At 41.5% G+C, this 22282-nt stretch overlaps 1 protein-coding gene across 2 annotated transcripts in view; it reads right to left on the reverse strand.

Moving 5' to 3' along the window:
* SLC20A2 (solute carrier family 20 member 2) overlaps positions 1–19850 on the reverse strand; it is an 86248-nt gene extending 66398 nt beyond the window's left edge. Inside the window, exon 1 of one of the 2 annotated variants that reach the window (XM_075283825.1) lies at positions 19743–19850. The gene's annotated coding sequence lies outside the window, so the exon portion shown is untranslated. Of the gene's footprint in view, positions 1–19638 lie in introns of both variants that reach the window. The other variant, XM_075283840.1, reaches the window with a different exon arrangement.
* Between the last annotated feature and the right edge of the window lie 2432 nt (positions 19851–22282).

A 22282-nucleotide genomic window follows, 5' to 3' on the forward strand; every position in this document is an offset into this window, starting at 1 on the left:
AAGACTAAATAGGGGAGACGAACCCGCCCTGGACCTGACAGGAAGGCAGGCTCGCAATCACAGGGCAAGACAAAATTTAACCACTTAATGGACAGAGGCAACAAGGGCAGAAGATGGGTGTGGTGCAAATTCAATTACAGAACTAGAGCCGTGTTCACACAGTGCAATTAAAAACTCTAAGCAAATCATCAAATTGCACACGCCTCCTGCGCCGCAGCATGCGAGCAGAGGGTGGCTCAGAGACCCGAACAGGACAGAGATGTTACAATAACGTTCAGTTGTAGTTGATTGTTAATTACTCCTTATACTTATTTCTTCCTTATTTGTATGTCATTAGTCACTGATATCTCCAGCATTGGGGCACATATCAGGAAATCTGACAGTGCGCTCAATTCTGTAAAGGTTCATTTGTAGAGGTCCTTATTAAGTAAAAAAGAAGAAAGGAATCTATACTACATATCAAGCTATAAATAACCTGGAACTCCCTCCAATATAAAAGGAGCTTTTTAATATAGTGTAAAATGTAGTGTCTCCTTTAAATGATTACTACATATGATCCTTTTCCTGATTTACTTAAATTGGACCTTTCATGTGATTAATTCAGCGCACTGTCAGCTTTTCCGGTATGCACCAGGGAACCAGAGATATCAGTGCTGATAGTTTTGGCACCGATATCCCTCTGTCAGAAGGGCGGGGCTTAGCATTATCACTGAGCTGAGAGGAACGCTCCACCTCACAGTACTCTTCTATAGCCATGTACCATCAGGACATAATTTCTAACAGCCCAGCAATGACACTAGACTTTAAAGCTCGCCCTTCTGAAAGTGGAGGGATATCAGTGCCAAAACTAACGGCACCAGTATCTCTGACATCTAGACACATACTAGCAAAACTGAGAGGACACTGAATTCAGCACATTGTCAGCTTTTTAAAAGTATATTGTCAGGGTCTGGGGTTGCTAGGTGGGGTGGCATAGACAGAAAAGTCCAGATTCTTTAGTCCAAAACAAAGGTGGAGTTTATTTTCACTCAAAACGGTAGTGCAGCAACAAAAGGAAACTATACAAAAATAAATACCTGCCCGGCTAGGCTCTAACTAAACATAGAATAGGTTACCTCACCTAGAATAACAGAAATCCAAAAGACAGTAGAATCATTCAGGACACAGCTCCAAAAATATGACCTCTCTGTTGGCTCTCCAGCCAAGCTCTGCCCAAAGTCTGCTGCTGGAGCTGGCTTCTTAAGCCGGAACATCCCCAAAGTGTGGACTGGAGGGGGGTGGAATGACAGGTCCCACTACCAACCTACCTGCCATTCCTAAAAATCCAGCCCAGTAACCGGAACTCTGAAATAACCCTCAGCAGACAATAGTTATCTGCTGAGAAACATTCTTTCTGGAGTTTTCTAATCTCACCCACATGAGTAGTCTGGGTGAGATGTACACCCCCTCCATTACCTGACCAGCCATCGGCTTACAATATATTACTGTCAATCTCCTCTCCAAGGACTTGAAAAGTCCTCTTTCAATATTGTAAAGAAACAAGATTATTAAGTTTATTCAAGCAATACACTACTTGGAAAATATAATTTTATTGAAAATTTACCATTAAAATTCTAATGTGCCTTCAGATGTTATTGCACAAATTTCTGTGACCAGCCTACCAATGTGAATGGAACTTAATGTAAGGAAATGAATGTACGTTCTTCCAAAACAGCCCTATTCACACTAATGGAACTGATTTGGAGGCTAAGCGAGCATTCCCACTACTATTGGATATCCGTTCTGATAGTGTTAAGAAAAAAAAAAAAAACACACAGACACCTATCATAATGGATATTAAGAGACACTGACCAATGTTAATGTGGTTAATATTAATGTAGTCATTTATATAAATTTTTTTTGAAAAGTGAATAAATATTTAGACCAGGGCCCCACGAGATGGAAAGGCCGCGATTTGCCCACGGCAGTGTCATCGCTAGGTGGTAAGGAACACCCCCTCTGAAAGTAGTTGTCCATTAATGGTTGGACCGGTATAGTACGGCCAGTGGCGTAACTACCACCATAGCAGCGGTAGCAGCTGCCACAGGGCCCGGGACATTAGGGGCCCGGTGACAGCTGCTACCGCTGCTATCATTATTCTCGGAGGTCTTTTCGGACCCCCGAGTATAATGATCGGGGCCCCCTGTTGGTGGAATACTTTCTACCAACAGGGGGCCCCGAAGCTGCAGCAACGGCTGAGACACAGGAGCTGCAGCTCTGGCTCCTGTCAGCGCTGCAGGACGATCCCCCTCTCTCCCCCCTCCCTTTCTCTGCTGTCCTCTGCCCACCAATGAGTGGAGGAGGCGGGGCTTATCCCTGCCGAGCTCCTGCCGTCCTGCACTGGAGGAAGAAAGGAAGAAGGAAAGTGAAACTAAAGCTACACAGGTACGTACTGGGGTTACTTATTAATGTCAGGCATATGGGGTGATTACTTGTGTTTTAGTAACTCCATGTGCCTCATATTAATAGCAGTTAACCCCATCATCTCCCTGACATTAACCCCTGTGTGCCTCACCATAAGAGTTACTGATGTGTGAGACATATGGGGGTAATAATAATGAAGATACTTTATTATTACCTCCATGTCTCTCACATATCAGTAACTCTTATGGTGAGGCACACATGGGTTAATGTCAGGGAGATGATGGGGTTAACTTCTATTAATATGAGGCACATGGAGTTACTAAATTGTAATGCACATGACCAGATTTTTTATCCACAATTTGTCCTGGTATAGCGGTCAGCGGGTGACGTGACAGTATTTTGTCCTGTAGGGGCCACTAAGGGACATAATACTGTGTGCAAGGGCCACTATTGGGTATAATACTGTGTGCAGGGGCCACTATTGGGTATAATACTGTGTGCAGGGGCCACTATGGAACATAATAGAGCGCGCAGGAATGCGTAGGAGGGACTCGGTCGAGATCTTCGGTGTCGGGGGGGGGGCCCCATGTCAAAAGTTTGCCACGGGGCCCCGCCATTCCTAGTTACGCCACTGAGTACGGCCATTCTGGAGCTCATTGCATGCCATGATGCACTTTCACATGCTGTGGTCAGTCCGGGGAGTAGACAATCGTGTGAGCATGGCGTTAGTCGGATAAAGTAGCATGCTTATTTCTTTTTCGTAATTAAATACAGTTTTGCTCTTGACCTCAATTTTAAAGAAAACCCACATCAAGAAAACTGTGCTACCCTCATACTTAACCTAGCCGCCTTACTAAAGGAGAAGTACATAGAGTTTGGAGTTTATTTAATTAGTGCATGAAAGGCTGAAGTGACTTTTACACCGCTCAGAGAAAGAGTAGTTAATAAGTACTGATTATTGATCGCCTAAGCACTGTTCAGGTCATCCTGATCTTTTCTAGCTCCCCAATATATAATAACCTGAGCTCTTTAAAGAAAAGACATTTATTCTTGGTTGTTGTTTTTTTTCTTTCTCAAAAAGTAAATATTTGAATAAAATGTAAAGATGACAAAAAGATAGAATCCATGCTTCAGTTCCTGGCCTCATGTTTCTATACGTGAACCTGAGTGAAAATGTAGCCTTGGACTATATTTTACTTTAACCTGACCTAAACTTATTTCATCAGCGTAGTTATCCGTTTTCTGTACAAGTTCAAGTTTCCAAAACTGATAAAATCTAGCCTGCAGAAATGGACACAATTTGCAAAGTTGATGAAACATTAGTTTTCCATTTTACAATTTCCTGGAATCTTTTCTTGGTGAATTTTTCAATGAAATACTATACAACAATAAAATCAGCTTGGAAAATAACATAGGGCCATTTAAAATAACAGTTTTAGGCTAAGGCCCCATGTAGCAGGCTGCAGCAAAAAAGTATTGCTGGAAAAACCATGTCGCCAAGGCATTACGATTTTTCCAGCAGCATTTTTCACAGAAAGTCCACAGACGTTCCCTCTGTGAACTTTTTTCTTCCATTAAACCTATAGGAAAACTGCTAGCATGGGCAACTTGCGGCGTTTCCAGCCTGTGTGGCCCCGGCTAACACATTTCTGATAATGGTGTTTTTTGATTTTCATTTTTGACTTCCCGCCTTCCACGCCCCATAATTTATTTTTCACAGAGCCATATGAATGCTTAATGTTTGCAGGACAAATTGTCCTTCATAATGGTACTATTTATAATGATGTATAATGTACTAGGAAGCTGGAAAAAATCAAAATGGGGTGGAATTGGAGAAAAAAAATGCATTTGTGCAATTACTGGCTTCGTTTTTACTGCATTCACTGTGCAGCTAAAATGACATTTCACCTGTATTCTATGTTCCGGATTGATTCCAGGGGAAGCAAAATTTATAATATTTTGTTTACATTTTCAATCCTTAACAAATAACAAAAAAAAAAATCTTAAAGTCGCCATATTCTGACTCCTGTAAGGGCGGGTTCACACCAGCGCCCAATCTCCGTTTTGTGGGTTTCCATCTTCTGCCGTCAGGAGACAGAAACCTGACATTCAGTGTCTGCTTGTGAGCTTTTTTTGGACTCCACAGCGAAACAGTTTTTTTGTTTTTTTTAACTGAACACAAAGTCCTGCATGTCCGACTTTGTGTCCGGTTTAAAAAAAAAAAAGACTGTTTTGCCACGGAGAGCAGAAGACGCTCACGGGAGGACACTTTGCAAATGGTCTGATGGTTTCCGTCTCCTGTCCAATTTCTCGGGCAGGAAATGGAAACCTGCAAAACAGAGATCAGGCGCTGGTGTGAACCCACCCTTACTTTTTGATATTTCTGTGTACAGGGATGCATAGGACATCGATTTTTTGAGGGGTCAGATGTACTTTATAGTTAGATCATTTTGGGGAATGTCTACTGCTTTGAACACTTTTTATTCAAATTTTTATCAGAGGTGGAAAATGGTGGTTCGGCACTTTTGCGCTATCTGCCTTCATTATACCTATAGGGAATCTGCCAGCTTTTCTGTAGTCATAATTGACATTCTGCAATTTCCAAAATCGCAACATATTTTTCTGCAATGTGTGGATGGGATTCACAGTGACTGTAAAAAGCTATGGCTTTTGCAATGTTTACACCACGTGGAACACCTGCCTAAGTCTGTTTAGCAATAGATCAGTTTGATTTGTCCACAGAGTGTTTAACCCCATAGAGACACAGCCCAAAAGTGACTTAAGGACCAGGCCTCTTTTTTCAAAACTGACATGTGTCACTTTAAATGTCAATAACTTTGAGACGCTTTAACTTACACAAGTGATTCTGAGATTGTTTTTTCGTAACACATTGTACTTCATGTCAGTAGTAAATTTTCGACAATATGTTTTATCTTTAATTATGAAAAAATAGGAAATTTGGTGAAAATTTTGAAAAAAATGCAGTTTTCAAACTTTGAAATTGCAAGCCTTTCAAATAGAAAGTCATACTACCCAAATTTTTTCATAAATATAATTAACCATGTCTCATATTTATGTGGCAATCAAATTTTAAGCACCCTTTCATTTTTTTCAGAAATTATAAGGCTTACAAGTCAAGCAGTAATTTTCCAAATTTTCAAGAAAATTTCCAAAACACATTTTTCAAGGGACTAGTTCAGTTCTGAAGGGAATTGAAAGGCCTCTCTAATAAAACCCCCCAAAAGTCACCCCATTCTAAAAACTGCACTCCTGAAAGAATCCACAACGGAAAAAAAAAAGATTCTTTTCTTCTAACTAAAATTGAACTAATAAAATATAAAATAGACGGAGCAGTCTATATATATATTTTATTACTAAATCTAACTAGAAAAAAAGTGCGCAAAACAGTACAGACGTGATCAGTAACGTTTATTTGTTACTGATCACTGCGCTTTAGAAAAAAACTGAGTTTAGAAAAAAATTCTTCTCCTAGCTAAAATTGAACTGCAATAATACAGATAGAAGTGTGTGTGTGTGTGTGTATATATATATATATATATATATATATATATATATATATATATATATATATATATATACACACACACACACACTATATCTTTATTGCAGAAACTAACTAAAAAAAAAAAACCCAAGAAGGGCTTTCCAAAAAAAGTTCTGCTGGTAAAGTGTTAATTTTACCAGCAGTCAGGAAGAAGGGGGAGGGAGGCTCTGTTCTGCACCCACTGGCTAGGTGCAGATTGCAGAACTTTTTAGGAGCTGATGCAGCCAGACGTGAGATCAGAGTTTGGTGGAGAGGGGGGATGGGAAGGGAATGGGGATGGGAGGGTGGAGTGGCTTGTGGAGTGGCTGGGGGGAGATTTTTAGGAATGACAGGAGAGGGTGGCTGGCAGCAGCAGCGACGGAGCTCTGATCAGATCAAATATGTCACTGAAGACACGCAGCAGCAGCGGTAACGCACAGAAGGCTCACAGGGCAGCACGGAGGTCTACTCTGCTCGCAAGTCCCAGGGGAACTGACATGGGAAGCAAAGTGACCCCCGGTTAACACTGTCCTGCAAGCCTGCAATTGGTTGATCGGCCGTGACACGTGCCGATCAACCAATTGCAACATCTGGAGGGTTGGCGCCACTGTACGCCCCCCAAACACTCGACAGGGATTGGTGGTATGTATACCTCCAATCCCTGTCACTTTTACTGACATCTGCCGGCGCAGATCCAATGATCTGTGCCGGAAAGCTGAAATTTACCGATCTGAATAGATCGGTCATTTTCAGCAATCTAAGTGGCAGGGAGGGGGTTAAACCTCCCGATTCACGTGGAGAAGGTTGTCTGCTGTCATGGACAGCAGCAACCTTCTTACAGTTAGCGTCTCTTGAGACGCGGAGACTATTTATAACCATGACGTACTATTACCTCATGGGTCGCTAAGTACCAAGCTCCCATGAAGTAATAGTACGTCAAAGGTCGCTGAGGGGTTAACATAATTTTTACAAAGTCAGCCTCCTCTTTTCATAAGGGTTTTTTTGGGGCAAAAGTTTAAATTTTTTTATTGAAATATATACAAACTACTGTTATGATGGCACAACACTGATTCCACTTGTGCTAATCTAAAAAAATCTGTTTTTTAAGATTTTTTATTTGCTCACAACACAATGAGCAATGTAACGCAGTCTGTTTGTTTAAGATTTTCTTTTTGGGGATGGTAGCCAATATACTGTACATAAAATTATAAAAAATTGTAATTAATTTTATAATTAAAATACATTGTAATGAAAAAAAAAAACAAGCTATCTGATGCAGTTCTAGCCACCCTTTTACTGCTTTGCTAAACTACACACAGTGTCAAACATGGCAGAGGACAGGCAAAAGGAGGGGGAGGCGGAAACACATGTGCAAGTGGCATTTGCTTCCATTCAGGGATAACTAACAGAATAATCCAGATTCTGTTCAGACTCAAGTGCTGTTCTGATGGTCATTAAAATCCTTTCCATTTCAGAAGATACTCTAGCTTTTTCAGATCGCCGGGCAAACATGTTGATAGTGTGCCAATTTTTATGGCACTTCTGCAAATTGTCATTCTGCCAACACAATGTTGCTGTGGCCTCCACCAGTTCCTCCACACTGGGCCATTTTCTGCCCCAAACTTTAAAAGGACAAGCCATTGCCTAAACTCCCCCTCTCTTATTTCATGGTTGTAAGGTGAAATGCACATTGATTGGCAATGTGACATATACCGGAGCAGCAGTATACAGTGAAAGAATACTGCAGCAAGCCACAGACATAATAGAGAAGATAATAACTGGAATAACTTCTACCTCATAATCACTGTTGGAAGATAATCCAGATTTTTCATCTGGCAGGCAAGGCAGTAGGCACTCTGATGGAGTTCCTCAAATTTTTGAATGCTAATGGCATTTAGCATGTGGTCCCATACAAGGATAACTGACAGGATAATCAAAGTTCTTTTCTGACTCATAGGGTCATAGAATTCTTTTCATTTCAGTAGATATTCTAGGTTTTTTAGCATGCAGGCCATGTTGATGTGGCATGTGCTCACATACAGGGATAACTGGCAAAATAATCCAGGTTCTTTTCTGGCTCCCAAGTGTTCTCATGATCATAGAATCCTTTCCATTCAAACGTGAGACTACTATCGTTTTATAGACAATCATCTTTGCTATCCCATTCATAAATCCGACTTGCAATTATTTCATGTAACTGAATTATTACTGTTTTGCTCCTGGTATACAACAAATTACAATCTGTTCTCACATTCCCTAATAGCTCAGTATGTTATTAGGTTGAATCCCAAGTGAAAAGTCCCTGGTTCAAATCAAATCAAGGATCAGCCATGAAAAAGATGTCCCAAGGAAAGAGAAACATCATCAGCATCATCAAGTCAAAGTTATATACAAAATAGCCAAGATGATGGTCTATAAAATGATGGTGGTCTAATGTTGGAAGTTGTAGTGAATGGTGAGATATGGGCTCCACACAGCAAGCCACAGCCAAGAAGTGCAGCCGAAACAAAAGCACTTTACACAGAAAGTTTGCCGAGTTTTCCAATGTGGACTTTTTGCTTCCATTATACACATACGGAAAACAACAGCGTTTATGAACGCCGTAGCGGAAAAAATAAAATCAAAAGTGCCAAACCATGTTTTTTTCACTGTTTCACCTCTGATAAAAATTTTAATAATAAGTGATCAAAGCAAAAGACATACCCCAAAACAATATAACTTAAAAGTACACCTGGCCCCTCAAAAAGTCACCCTGTGCATCCCCATACATAAAAATTACGCGTCAGAATATGGTGACTTTTAAGAATTTTTTTTTTGCAAAGTTTTAGATTTTTATTATGGGGTTTTAACTTTGGTGGGCCCTGGGAGGAAGCAGTACTTGCAGTCAAAGTGAGCTCTATTCACAGGTATTAGCATCGGGTCTCTACTGTTGCGGCCGCCAACTTTTTAAGAATAGTATGGCAGATGTTGGGAAGGGCTTAAAACTTTGAAAAAAAAACAAAACACGAACATAATTAAAATTATCCAACCTTTCCATAGCTCACAAATAAGAGTAAGAGAAAAATTTCTATGTCTGAAAATACCCAAACTATAAAATTTTAAAAACATTTATCTCATACAGTAAACAACATCCTAGCAGTAAAAAAATTCTATTTTTCAGAATTGAGATCAAAGCATCAGTCATTACACAAATTAGCATAAATAAAAACTACAGCTTACAGTCCTATGAAAAAGTTTGGGCACCCCTATTAATCTTAATTTTTAGTTCTAAATATTCTGGTGTCAGCCATTTCAGTTTGATATATCTAATAACTGATGGACACAGTAATATTTCTGGATTGAAATGAGGTTTATTGTACTAACAGAAAATGTGCAATATGCATTAAACCAAAATTTGACCAGTGAAAAAGTATGGGCACCTCAACAGAAAAGTGACATTAATATTTAGTAGATCCTCCTTTTGCAAAGATAACAGTCTCTAGTCGCTTCCTGTAGCTTTTAATCAGTTCCTGGATCCTGGATGAAGGTATTTTGGACCATTCCTCTTTACAAAACAATTCAAGTTCAGTTAAGTTTGATGGTCGCCAAGCATGGACAGCCCGCTCTCAAATGATCAAAAAACAAAGATTGTTCAACATAGCTGTTCATGGGAAGGATACAAAAAGTTTTCTCAGAGATTTAATCTGTCAGTTTCCACTGTGAGGAACATAGTAAGGAAACGGAAGACCACAGGGACAGTTCTTGTTAAGCCCAGAAGTGGCAAGCCAAGAAAAATATCAGAAAGTCAGAGAAGAAGAATGGTGAGAACAGTCAAGGACAATCCACAGAACACCTCCAAAGAGCTGCAGCATCATCTTGCTGCAGGTGGTGTCACTATTCATCGGACAACAATACAGCGCACTTTGCACAAGGAGAAGCTGTATGGGAGAGTGATAAGAAAGAAGCCGTTTCTGCAAGCACGCCACAAACAGAGTCGCCTGAGGTATGCAAAAGCACATTTGGACAAGCCTGCTTCATTTTGGAAGAAGGTCCTGTGGACTGATGAAACAAAGATTGAGTTGTTTGGTCATACAAAAAGGCGTTATGCATGGCGTCCAAAAAAAAAAGCATTCCAAGAAAAACACTTGCTACCCACTGTAAAATTTGGTGGCGATTCCATCATACTTTGGGGCTGTGTGGCCTATGCCGACACTGGGAATCTTGTTAAAGTTGAGGGTCGCATGGATTCCACTCAGTATCAGCAGATTCTTGAGAATAATGTTCAAGAATCAGTGACGAAGTTGAAGTTACGCCGGGGATGGATATTTCAGCAAGACAATGATCTAAAACACCGCTCCAAATCGACTCAGGCATTCATGCAGAGGAACAATTACAATGTTCTGGAATGGCCATCCCAGTCCCCAGACCTGAATATCATTGAACATCTGTGGGATGATTTGAAGCGGGCTGTCCATGCTCGGCGACCATCAATCTTAACTGAACTTGAATTGTTTTGTAAAGAGAAATGGTCCAAAATCCCTTCATCCAGGATCCAGGAACTGATTAAAAGCTACAGGAAGCGACTAGAGGCTGTTATCTGTACAAAAGGAGGATCTACTAAATATTAATGTCACTTTTCTGTTGAGGTGCCCATACTTTTGCACCAGTCAAATTTTGGTTTAATGCATATTGCACATTTTCTGTTAGTACAATAAACCTCATTTCAATCCTGAAATATTACTGTGTCCATCAGTTATTAGATATAGCAAACTGAAATGGCTGTTGCAAAAACTAAAATATTTAGAACTAAAAATGATTAAGATTAATAGGGGTGCCCAAACTTTTTCATAGGACTGTATACCATAATAATGTATTTTACACCTCCATACACAAAAAAATAAAAACATTTGTGTCACTGTATGGCAACTTTTTGCATTTTTCAATGTTTTGGATCTTTGTGAAGGTATTAAAACATGACAAAGACTATATAATGCTGCCTTCACACGGAGTAACGCTCCGCTCATTCTGACACGTAAACACATGTCAGAGTGAGCAGAGTAAAACAGAATCCCATTGACTTCAATGGGTTCTGTCTTATGTGCGCTACCCATTGAAGTCAATGGGAGGTTTTTTTTACCTATTGCTTTCAATGTGATTTGGTTCCAATGTGATTGTGACTACCCATAGAACATAAGGCACATGCTACCTTTACTACACAGTGAATTCAGTAAAAAACAAAACCTGTATGAAAATGGTGCAAATTTAGTTTTTCTATAATCACACCCTATTCTGAATTTTTCTCCAGCTTCTTAGTACATTGTATGGATTATTAAGTGGTATCATTACAAAGTACAATTTGTCCCACACAAAATAAGTTCTTGTATGACTCTGTGATCCGAAAAATAAAAAAAAATTATGACTTTTGGAAAGGGGTGGGTTAATACAATGCAAATGCAAAAAATTAAAATGACTGCAGCGTGAAGGGGTTAATAGCTGCACACAAGTGTTTACATGAAACATTTTCTTCTAGATTTGCTTTTCTATCTAAACATTAAGCCATATGGCATACAAGAATTGCACAACTCAAACTTATCAAACTGAAATTTATCTTTCTGTTTTATCATTTTATGAATCGGATTGAAAACACAAAAATCAAATTCATACTGCAGTTATAATATGTTTACACAACAATGGCAGGAGTACAATGTTTGTTTAGCTGGGTGTATTGGGTTTATGTAAATATGATTATATACTTATTTATCTCTGCTATATGGCTACTGTGATACTATGAACAATTATAAATTATAATCTTAAAGGGAACCTAGCAGCACTTTAAAGGGAGTCTGTCAGCATGAAGATCATAGTTTTGACCGTATAGGCTGCTTCTATACTTTGCAAAGATACCTTTCTGCACTGCTTACCATTGGTTTTTCCATAGACATACAGTCCTATGAAAAAATTTGGGCACCCCTATTAATCTTAATCATTTTTTGTTCTAAATATTTTGGTGTTTGCAACAGCCATTTCAGTTTGATATATCTAATAACTGATGGACACAGTAATATTTCAGGATTGAAATGAGGTTTATTGTACTAATAGAAAATGTGCTATATGCGTTAAACCAAAATTTGACCGGTGCAAAAGTATGGGCACCTCAACAGAAAAGTGACATTAATATTTAGTAGATCCTCCTTTTGCAAAGATAACAGCCTCTAGTCGCTTCCTGTAGATTTTAATCAGTTCCTGGATCCTGGATAAAGGTATTTTGGACAAACAATTCAAGTTCAGTTAAGTTAGATGGTCGCCGAGCATGGACAGCCCGCTTCAAATCATCCCACAGATGTTCAATGATATTCAGGTCTGGGGACTGGGATGGCCATTCCAGAACATTGTAATTGTTCCTCTGCATGAATGCCTGAGGATTTGGAGCGGTGTTTTGGATCATTGTCTTGCTGAAATATCCATCCCCGGCGTAACTTCAACTTCGTCACTGATTCTTGAACATTATTCTCAAGAATCTGCTGATACTGAGTGGAATCCATGCGACCCTCAACTTTAACAAGATTCCCGATGCCGGCATTGGCCACACAGCCCCAAAGCATGATGGAACCTCCACCAAATTTTACAGTGGGTAGCATGTGTTTTTCTTGGAATGCTGTTTCTTTTTGGACGCCATGCATAACGCCTTTTTTTATAACCAAACAACTCAATTTTTGTTTCCAAAATGAAGCAGGCTTGTCCAAATGTGCTTTTTCATACCTCAGGCAACTCTATTTGTGGCGTACGTGCAGAAACGGCTTCTTTCTCATCACTCTCCCATACAGCTTCTATTTGTGCAAAGTGCGCTGTATAGTTGACCAATGCACAGTGACACCATCTGCAGCAAGATGATGCTGCAGCTCTTTGGAGGTGGTCTGTGGATTGTCCTTGACTGTTCTCACCATTCTTCTTCTCTGCCTTTCTGATATTTTTCTTGGCCTGCCACTTCTGGGCTTAACAAGAACTGTCCCTGTGGTCTTCCATTTCCTTACTATGTTCCTCACAGTGGAAACTGACAGGTTAAATCTCTGAGACAACTTTTTGTATGCTTCCCCTGAACAACTATGTTGAACAATCTTTGTTTTCAGATCATTTGAGAGTTGTTTTGAGTAGCCCATGATGCCACTCTTCAGAGGAAATTCAAATAGGAGAACAACTTGCAATTGGCCACCTTAAATACCTTTTCTTATGATTGGATACATCTGGTTATGAAGGTCAAAGCTCACTGAGGTTACAAAACCAATTTTGTGCTTCATTAAGTCAGTAAAAAGTAGTTAGGGGAATTCAAATCAATAAAATGATAAGGGTGCCCATACTTTCGCACCGGTCAAATTTTGGTTTAATGCATATTGCACATTTTCTGTTAGTACAATAAACCTCATTTCAATCCTGAAATATTACTGTGTCCATCAGTTATTAGATATATCAAACTGAAATGGCTGTTGCAAACACCAAAATATTTAGAACAAAAAATGATTAAGATTAATAGGGGTGCCCAAACTTTTTCATAGGACTGTACATGTCTACACACTAATACATACACTTAGAGAGCTAGAAATAAGATAGCTAGGTCTCTAGGAGCCCTAAGACTCTCTGCTGGACCCCTTACAATCTGGTTTCCGCGCTCTGCACTCTACTGAAATGGCTCTCACAAAAGTCTCCAATGATCTCCTAATGGCTAAATCCAATGGTGACTTCTCTCTTCTTATTCTTCTGGACCTCTCTGCAGCTTTTGACACTGTTGACCATCAACTTCTCCTCACTATGCTCCGCTCAGTTGGCCTCAACGACACTGCGCTCCCCTGGTTCTCCTCTTATCTCTCAGACCGCACCTTCAGTGTATCATTTGCAGGCTCTGTTTCTTCCCCTCTTTCCCTTGCTGTTGGGGTTCCTCAGGGCTCGGTCCTAGGCCCTCTGCTCTCCTTCTACATAGCCCCCATTGGACAAACCATCGCCAGATTTGGCTTCAGGTACCATCTTTATGCTGATGACACCCAATTATACACATCTTCCCATGACACCCCTGCACAGAACACCAGCGACTGTCTCTCTGCTGTCTCTAATATCATGTCCTCGCTCTATCTGAAACTAAATCTCTCTAAGACTGAACTACTACTGTTTCCACCATCTAACAGATCTGTCCCTGATATATCCATTGCAGTCTCAGGCCTTACTATAACTCCTAGGCAGCGATGCCCGCTGCCTCGGGGTCATGTTTGACGCAGACCTTTCCTTCACCCCCCATATTGAATCACTCGCACGTTCATGTCACCTCCACCTCAAAAACATCTCCAGAGTACGCCCTTTCCTTACCAGAGATACACTAAACACACTTATTGTCTCTCTGATTCATCCTCGCCTTGACTACTGTAACTCCTTGCTAATCGGTCTTCCCCTCACTAAACTCTCCCCTCTACAATCTATTCTAAATGCAGCGGCCAGGCTCATCTATCAGGCTAGACGCTACAGTGATGCCTCTGGTCTGTGCCAGTCGTTACATTGGCTGCCTATTCATTATAGAATAAAATATAAAGTTATCACCCTCATCCACAAGGCTCTCCATAATGCTGCACCTCCCTACATTTCCTCCCTCATCTCTGTCTACCGCCCAACCCGTGCTCTCCGCTCACTCAATGACCTAACACTTACATCCTCTATTATCAGAACCTCCCACGCTCGTATACAAGACTTCTCCCGAGCTGCACCACTTCTCTGGAATGCTCTACCCCGGACAATCAGATTAACTCCCAATTTCCACAGCTTCAAGCGCAAACTAAAGACACATCTTTTCAGACACGCCTATCACAATTCCTAATGTAAACCCTTCCGTACCGTCATTAGAATCCCTAAAATCTAACCCTCCTCTGTCCCCGCTCCCACATTTCCCCACATGATATGATGTCATCTCATGCTAACTTTATATGTCCAAGCTCCATCCACATGTTAAAGGTCACGACTGGTGATGGCTCATAAAGTTTTATGTTTGTGTAATGACAGTAACCTCTATTACAAAAATGTATGACCTCTGTATAAGCAATGCCACCCCTGCTACCTCTTGTGTCACCCCCTCTACCTCATAGATGGTAAGCTCTTGCGAGCAGGGCCCTCAGTCCCATTGTGTGAAATGGCTTTCTTTGTAATGTATCTTTCTGTCTGTATTTGAACCCTACAAATTGTACAGCGCTGTGGAATATGTTGGAGCTATATAAATAAAATTTATTATTATTATTTATTATTATTATAAGACTAAGGCCCAATGTAGTGGGCTGCAGCAAAAAAGCAATGCTGGAAAAACCATGGCGGATACACATTGCGTTTTTTCCAGCAGCGCTTTTCACAGAATGTCCGCATTGGTTTCCTGTGTAGACTTTCTGCTTCCATTACACCTATAGGGAAACGACTAGTGTTTCTGTAGGTATAATTGACATGCTGCGATTTCCAAAACCATAACAGTTTTGGAAATATAGCCTGTTTGCTGCGCATCTTTTTCTGCAAGGTGTATATGGGATTTGCTAGTCACCTTGCAGTGACAGTAAAACGCCGCAGCATTTACGCCACGTGGGGTCTCAGCCTATGAGTGTTCTATACAATGTTTCAAGCCCATTTTAAATATGTTTTTTACCAAACTTTTTTATCCCGAAACAAACCAAGGACCCAAGCTGCCGAACCCAAACACAAGACAAATCTTGAGAGGTTTGCCCATCTCTAGTTATCTAAATTTTAACAAAAATTTCAACAATCTTACAATTCCAAATCCGCCGCTAAACCTTATCTAATTTGTGAATTCCAATCTTCGGTAGACAGACCATTGTCCCATTGGTCTGGAGCAGATCCTATTGACTTTCATAGGAGAGTTTTCTAGGCACGCTCTGTGATGTCTACACAAAAGGAGGAGTAGATAAGCTGTGAAATCCAATATTGTGACTGGTGGATTCTGTGTCTTATCTATATATATATATATATATATATATATATATATATATATATATGATAGCTGTAATCATCAGTGTGTTGAGAATTGAGTTTCTTAAGAAAACATGAAGTATCAACGTATTAAAGGGGTTGTCCAGTTTCAGCAAATAAATGTTATTGTTGTATTTTGTAAAGCTGTATATAGAGAGTCACCATAAGAAGATTAGTTACACTACTACATCATGTATCTTTCTAAAAGGCCAGAGAATAAAAAACTTACAATGAAACCTGTGGACATTAGGAAGATGAGTTTGTACTGAACTGGAGATATATGTAAATATTGTATACTTTCTGATAATGTAAACTCTCAAAAACTTTAAATAAGGTACCGGACCACCTATAGACTATTTAAATCTGGGTAGTCCATCTCTAACCTTGAAAGGACATATATATACTTTTTTTTTTTTTTTATGTAGATTGTGAGCCCCATATAGGGATCACAATGTACATTTTTTTTCTATCAGGATGTCTTTGTAGAATGGGAGGAAATCCACGTAAACACGGGGAGAACATACAAACTCCTTGCAGATGTTGTTCCTGGTGGGAATCGAACCCAGGACTCCAGTGCTGCAATGCCACCATGTTGCCCCTTATATATATATACGTTCTCACAAGGATTGCCTTCTGCACAAAATCCAACTGTTACTACAGTTGGACATTCCATAGGATGTGCACAGCTATGATGTGGCTTCACTCTGATAACCACTAGAGGTCACCAAAACCTGCTGGGCTGCTGTATTCCTCCTGTAATTGGGGCTAAATAGACTAGCCCTAGGTACAGCAGAAACCATAGAAAAACTGAAAAATGCTGTCCCAAAGGTCTATTATGACTATTATGATTATTAATGCTTAAAGGGGTTCTCCCATCTCAGTCTTTCAGCCAGGCTGCCTGCAGTGTCTGTTTCTCACTTCCTGTTTCTCCCTCCCCCCTCCTGCTGAATGGGACAAACAACACTTCTGCAGATCAGATAATATACAGATGCTTGTACAGAATGGACAAAGTGTTATCTATGTGTCTACATAGAGAGATAACAGACCAGGCTTTATCAGCAAACTGCAATTATCTGAACAGATTGTCCTGCCGGGACTAAGTGACGTCACTTGTCCTATCTCCCAGGTCCATGCTTATAGCAACGCTGTGTAAACAATGGGAGGAATTGATTCACATAGCAGGCAAGCAAAGCAGAATTTCTAAAGCAATATATTTTGGAAAAGTCTTCCCGGCATCCAAAGTAGTAGTACGGCGCATGCCGGGTGTTTAACTATGGCATTCGCCTGGGAGTCGGGCGGCCGCCATAGCCGCCGGGTGTCTACTGTTTTATACAGTAGACAACCAGCGGTAATGTCCCCGGTCGGTGCCCACACCGATAGGGGACATTAACCCTTCCGGAGCCTTGGTCAGAGGTGACCGAGGCGCCATTTTCCTTGTGATCGCCAGCACCCGGAGTAATCTCTGGTGCCGGCATCATATTGCTTTGACAGCCAGGAAGCCTGGCTGGAAGGCTAAGGCCGCGGGGTGTCCCACAGCACTGTAGCACCAGAACCTTGCAGTGCTGGAGTGCTAGGTTCGAATCCCGCCAGGAACAATATCTGCAAGGAGTTTGAATGTTCTCCCTGTGTTTGTGTGTATTTCCTCCCATTCTACAAAGACATACTGGTAGGGAAAAGAATGTAGGTTGTGATCCCTATATGGGGCTTACAATCTATATATAAAAAAAGAAAGTTTGCAGAGGTTTCCTGCAAAATGTTAAAAGTTGATTCATTAAAATTCATTTATTACACTAGGTTCACACTTGCGTTTGGGCTTCCATTCTTTGGGTTCACTTGTAGAGATGAGCGAACACTGTTCGGATCAGCCGTTCCGAACAGCACGCTCCCATAGAAATGAATGGAAGCATCTGGCACGGCGACCGGCCGCCAGCAAAGTGTACGTGCCAGGTGCTTCCATTCATTTCTATGGGAGCGTGCTGTTCGGAACGGCTGATCCGAACAGTATTCGCTCATCTCTATTCACTTGGGAACCCGAAAAACGGAAGCCCAAACTGCTTAAAAAGCGGGTTCCACCCGGTTTCTGCCCTAAACATGTGTGGACCAAGACTCTCAGAGACTGAGCGCAGGTGTCAACCAAGCCTTATATAAAGATTTGTAAAGAAATATCAGACAAAGTCCAACTCTGTTGTCAAAATCCAATGAGAATCTATGTATTTACTTAAATTCAGAGCTCACTTCCTAGCTTTGTTTGAGCTGTGTACATGAAAGGGTTCTGCAAAGTTGGGTTAGGCTGTGTTCATGCTACCATAGGTGTCCGACAGGTAGTGTCTGTCTAATGTCCGCGCAAGATGTTAGCATCGGACACTACATGTGTCCATTTACAATTTCCATTATTTTAAATGGGATATTACGTAGTGCCCTTTAGTGTCCTTAAAGGGATTCTACCACTAAAACACTTTTTTTTCTAGTTACCACGTCGGAATAGCCTTTAAAAAGGCTATTCGTCTCTTACCTGTGGAAGTGCTCTCCGCCGCGCCGTTCGTTCAAAATACCGGTTTGTACCGGTATGCTAATGAGTTCTCTCGCAGGAGCAGCGATGGGGGCGTCCCCATTGCAGCTCGAAAACTGACCGCAGCGCCGCCTCTCTGGTCTTCGGTGTCCTCCCTTTGCTTGTTCAGCGTACTGTCGGACGCCTGCGCAGTACGCTCTGTTCGACGAAGATTGCCGAACGTACTGCGCATGCGCGAAATTGCGATCCCAGCCATAGTGCGGGCACCGAACTTTCGCGCATGCGCAGTACGTTCGGCAATCTTCGCCGAACAGAGAGCATACTGCGCAGGCGTCCGACAGACGCTGAAGAGGCAAGGGGAGGACACCGAAGACCGGAGAGGCGGCGCTGCGGTGAGTTTTCGAGCTGCAATGGGGACGCCCCCATCGCTGCTCCTGCGATGGGGACGCCCCCATCGCTGCGAGAGAACTCATTAGCATACCGGTACAAACCGGTATTTTGAACGAACGGCGCGGCGGAGAGCACTTCTACAGGTAAGAGACGAATAGCCTTTTCAAAGGCTATTCCGACATGGTAACTAGAAAAAAAGTGTCTTAGTGGTAGAATCCCTTTAAGTGTCCGTTTACAACCATGTCCAATTTTTCAAGCACACAGCAAAATCCTACATGTACACAGCTAGTGTCCGATACTAAAATCTTGCGCTACAGACACTAGCTGTTGGACACCTACACTAGTGTGAACCCAGCCTTAGCATGTCTATTTGGACTGCACTGCTACAGCAATGGAAATATTCCAGCAGATATGACATTAAGGCCTAAAAAGGATGTGCTGTCCTGTTCCTGTTAGTAAGCTGTGTGTACAAAGGTTCTGCTTAGTTTGTAACAAGAACATTGAATTGTATTGGTTCTCACATAAAGCTGTGCACGCGGTCTTGATGCAAGTTATATGCCAGTGCAAATGTTTATTTCCTGTTATAAAGATTGCTGGATACAAATGTACAGGCTGAAAGGAAGATAATCTAGGCAAATACTAAAGCTATGACGAGCTTTCTCTTTCCAATACATCCTGTCCTTATTTGTATAGAGATGCAACATTACATTGTCATGACCTGGTTATGAGTAAAAGGAAAGGCAGAAACCTTAAATAACACAGAAAGCTTTGGTAGCCAGATAATTTCTGGGATCACTGAAAGAGTTACTACCTTTATGCAAAGCGTAGATGATGTCCAGAATGATCAGCACACAGAGTTATCTACGGTGAGGTGAATCCTGCATCAGCTCAGACGCAAACAATAGATATGATTACCTGTATGACATTCATGCAAAGGACTTCTGCTGGGATGGCTGCAAAGTCACACACTGGTTCGTACTAGTTGCACTTCTCCAGCAGCTGCTATAATTCCATGCTTAGGCATCCCAGAAGAGCACCATAAATAACATAATCGTATGGGGGTGGGACCTGTGGGCAGATCATTTTGACAGTTACTCTTCCTGAGCTTCTATCCTGGAAAAAAAAAAACTTTCTCTACACCCTCTGCTGTCAATCAAAGGAATAACAATTTCTAGAAGCTCGAGTACAAAACTGCAACTCTATACGTGATAAACTACAAAACACTGCAGAACTGCAAAGGTAATATGGTACATTTATGTGTGACTAAGCTATAGCTAGCAACAACACTGAATGCTAAATATAAACTACTTCTGCTGGACTTCAGCAAAACTGGCATTGACAAAGGGAATCAGAAACTCCCTAAGGCCGGGGCCCCACGGACCGGAAACGCTGTGATTTGCCCGCAGCAGAGATGCTGCGGGAAAAATCGGGGCGTTGTACAGTGCAGGCAAAGTGGATGGGATTCATGCGAATCCCATACCCAGATAGCTCGGATACGCTGCAATTTGCAAAGCTGTTGCGGCTTTGAAAATCGCAGCATATCAATAATATCTACGGAAACACCGGCGGCTTTCCCATAGATATAATGTTAAGAGAAAGTCCACAGAGTAAAACTTTGTGAACTTTCTCTTAAAAGCGCTGTGGAATGAACCGCAATGCATTCACGCAGCGGTTCTTCCCACAGCGCTTTAGTGCTTCGGATACGGCCCGTGGGGCCTTAGCCTAAAGGGAATCTATCAGCAGTAAAGGTTAGAATCCTTAACCCAAGACGGAAAGTAAGAGCTAAGTAACAATGTCCGGCACAGCTATACCGTGGATAAAGCTGTATATGAAAAAAGTTGTGGTACTTTCCTGGATAGTAGTAGTCTTTCCAGGTTTCAGTGGCAGCTCGCTCGAAATAGAGCCAAATATTCCACAAAGGAGTAGATAGAAGCTGCATACAATTCCGTGTCCGTGACTTACTAAAAGCAGGTATCACCATTCCCAACTTGGAATTGTGTGTGCCCTGTCTACTTCATTGTGAAAATGAAATGAAAATGCTTATCTTTCTAGGCCTTTGGTCTCTGCTCTAGATTGTCGAGTCATTTTCCCCAAATTTGCATAAAAAGAAATGTTAATTGACAAGAAAATGGGGCTCCAAAGCTGAATAGCATATTTGGAAACTGTAGATTCACCTCTACGAAGTACTTGGATTTAGGTTCCCAACCAAATTACTGCTGATGCTAGGTTCACACTAGCACCATTCTACGCTTAGGGATCCAAACAACAGAAACCCAATCCACTTAAAAAGTGGTTACAGCATAGCACCTATGTGTATAGAAAGGCTGTGAGACAGTTATTTAACCCCCTATAGTAGCTGTTGTCCACAGTTGGTTGTCCCTTTCAATTAAATGGGCTCTAGCACAGCACGACCACTACAGCCATTTACTTCTTCATTTGTACACTGATCTCTAAACAGCTGATCAATGGGAGTACTGAGTGTCAGACCCCAAAGGTGTAACTGTCATGGAGGCAAAGTAGGCAATTGTTATGGGGCCTGTGGAGGGAGGGGGCTCATTGATCCCTTTCATAACACTTGGATCTCTTTTGATGTCTGACAGTCTAACGGCGGGTTCACACCTGGGCCCGGTCTCTGCTTTCAGGTTTCTGTCTTCTGCCAAAGAAACTGGACAAGAGACGGAAACGGGCAGTCAGTTTTCAAACCCATTCATTTAAATGGGACTGCAAAGTGTCTGCCCATGAGCGGCTTCTGCCTCTCCACGGCGAAACCATTTTTTTAACTTGACACAAAGTCGAACATGCAGAACTTTGTGTCCGGCAAAAAAAAAAAAAAAAAAAACGGTTTCGCTGCGGAGACCAGAAGACGCACATGGGCGTTCACCAGTGGACATTAAATGCCCACCCTAAGTAGCATCACTCCTTCCCCTCTGCTTTATTTACTTAGATTTCTGATACAGTCTGTCGGCATATCACCCATCCCATTCATGAAAAAGTAGCAGTAGGTCAGTATATAGTCAGACATGGGAGGCGATGGAGAAAAATGTAGCTGAATGAGTTACTGTAATGACACAAATGCTGTACCTCTTTGTGACTTTTTTTATTTTCCTTTTTTATTCCTCAAATAAACGTATTAAACCCTTTCCTTACATCTGTCGTAATAGTATGACGGATGCCAGGTGTTTAAAGATGGCTGCTGCTCGGGAGTCGGGCGGCTGCCATAGCTGCTGAGTCTCTCCTGTTTTATACAGCAGAGACCAGGCGCTAATGCCTGTGAACGGTGACCATACGGATAATGGGTATTAACCCCTCTGGCGCCTTGGTCAAAGCTAACTGAGGCGCCATTGTACCGACTGCGCGTGGGGGCCGCCATGTTGCTGGGGATCGTGAAAGCTCCCAGGCATGTCTTTCATTATTTTCTAATGGATTATCCTCTATTGCAGGCTACTATATATACC

The sequence above is a fragment of the Leptodactylus fuscus genome, chromosome 1 (assembly GCF_031893055.1).
Source record: "Leptodactylus fuscus isolate aLepFus1 chromosome 1, aLepFus1.hap2, whole genome shotgun sequence".
NCBI classification, from domain to species: Eukaryota; Metazoa; Chordata; class Amphibia; order Anura; family Leptodactylidae; genus Leptodactylus; species Leptodactylus fuscus.